The sequence below is a fragment of the Chrysochloris asiatica genome, unplaced genomic scaffold (genome assembly GCF_000296735.1).
Source record: "Chrysochloris asiatica unplaced genomic scaffold, ChrAsi1.0 scaffold00302, whole genome shotgun sequence".
Lineage (NCBI taxonomy): Eukaryota > Metazoa > Chordata > Mammalia > Afrosoricida > Chrysochloridae > Chrysochloris > Chrysochloris asiatica.
In genome coordinates, this window is record NW_006408820.1 from 1,108,363 (window position 1) to 1,110,745 (window position 2,383).

Consider the following 2,383-nt stretch of genomic DNA (forward strand, 5'->3'; position numbering starts at 1 on the left):
TTGGCCCAGGATCGGGCAGTGTTTCGTTCTGCTGTGCATAAGGTCACTATGAGTCGTACTGACTCAATGGTACCTAATAACAACAACAACAAACATTCAGAAGTAGTCCACCTCTTCTTCCTAGTCTGTCTTGGTCTAGAAGCTCAGTTGAAACTTATCCACCATGTTTGAGCCTTCTGGTATTTCAAATACCAGTGGCATAGCTTCTAGCACCACAGCAACACTCAAGCCACGATTGCGTGATAAACTGGCAGACAAGGGATGGCCCCAATCCATAGAACATAAATAATGGTTTTAGAATCATTGAAAGTTGTTCCTCATTCTCATTTTCCTCACTTGTAAAATGAAATGTGGCCTTCTCATGTGGTGCTGTAGGATAAGGGCGGGACTGCTAGGTCAGTTTGAACCACAAAGTCAGTGGCTCAAACTCATCAGTTGCTCCTTGGAAACCCAATACTGGGTTGCTATGGGTTGGAAGCAAGTCGATGGGACTTAACAACAATGAACAAAAATGTAAATTATACCACTTTTATTAAAAATCTGTTTGGATGAATATGTCGTTGTGCAGTGGTTAAGTACTCAGCTGCCAAATCAGAGGTTGGTGATTTGAACACATCAGCTGCTTCATGGGAGAAAAATGTGGTACGCTGCTTCCCTAAAGGTTTACAACTTTGGAAATTACCCTATGGGGCAATTCTACTCTATACTATAGACTCAGAATCAAGTTGGAAGTGAGTTCATTTTTTGGGGTGAGGGAGGAGTGCTGGTATGGCTCTGTGGGTTAATGTACTGGATTGCCAAGTCGGTTTGAACCACAAGGTTTGTGATCCAAGCTCAACAGCCACTTCTTGGAAACCCTATACAGGGTCTCCATGTGTTGGAACCAACTCGACAGCACTTAACAACAACAACAACAACAACTTGATGGTGAAGGAGTCCTGGTGTGGCATTGTAGGATAAGCATTGGCCTGCAACCACAAGGGCAGCAGTTCAAACCCACCAGCTGCTCCTCGAATACCCTATACAGAGTCACTATGAGCTGAAATGGATTCAATGGCACTTACAACAACAAAAATGATGATTAAGGAGTCCTGGGGTGGTGCTGTCGGATAAGCTTTGAATGGCCATCCACAAGATCAGAGGTTTAAACCCACCAGTCACTCCTCAGAAACCCCAAATAGGGTCACTGTCAGTTGGAAGTGACTCAACAGCACTTGACAACAACAACAATGATGATGATTAAAAAGTCCTGGTGTGACACTGTATGGTAAGCACTGGATTGTGAACCATAAGACTGGCAGTTCAAACACACCAGCTGCTCCTTGGAAACCCTAGACAGGGTTGGAACTGACTCAGTGACGCATAATATCAACAGCAATGATGATTAACTGATATGTATATAAAATTCCACCCAACATGTTCAGGACTTCAGTAAGGGAGGGATTCCCAAAGATTGTAGAACAAAGATTAAATTCATGAATAAAAAAATATGACTTTTCATTGTGCTCTGCATTTTCTAAAATGAAATTGATATGAAATATTTAAGAAGACCATTTTCAACTGATCCACTTCATTGGCCAACTAACAGTATATATGAAGAAATATGACTTTGTAACCATTTTCCTTGTCCTTGAAAACTTCTCTTTAATACCATTTCCTTTTATAGGAATGTCTTTCTGCTGCCTTCCCCCGGGGGGGAAGCCAACCTCTGCTCCCATTTTTCTGAGGAATCCAGGGGATGGGGAGGAGGCTATAGCCTCCTGGTGGGAGGAATGGAAGTCCTATAAAAGACAGCTTCCTTTAGCCATACATTCATAGCAGGTCTTCCCTCTCTCTGTTGGAACCAGATTGGAGCGGTAAGTGTGGGAAAGAAGTAACTGGGGAGGATTGTGGGTGTGTGTTTTCAGAATATTGCTAGGGAACTGAGAGGAGGAAGACAGAAGGGGAACTGCACCATTTTCTAGGCTCTCTTATCCTTAAGGAAGAAAGAATGATTCTGAGGTTACTTTTTGGCTGTAAATCTATGCTCAAGGAAAAAAGCAATCTGGCCAGAGTATTGTCTAGGTTTGAATTGTGAAAACCCAAGGGAGCCTTTGGTGAGTTCATAGGAAGCACATTCAGTTAGTTACAGCAGGGGTGGGGAACATCTAGCCCAAGGACCATGTAGACCTGCAAAATCTTTTGGTCTGGCCCTGCCATGGCAACCACAGGCAGAACTTGAAATTCAGTAAATCTAGGCGCTTTTTTTCAAAGCTTTATATTATAGATAGCATAAATTTATATTAAGTGATGTTATAAATATCCAAATGGCCCTTGGCAGAAAAAAAGTTTTCCACCCCTGAGTTGAAGTCCTGGTGCGGTGCTGTGAGTTAATGTGCTGGAC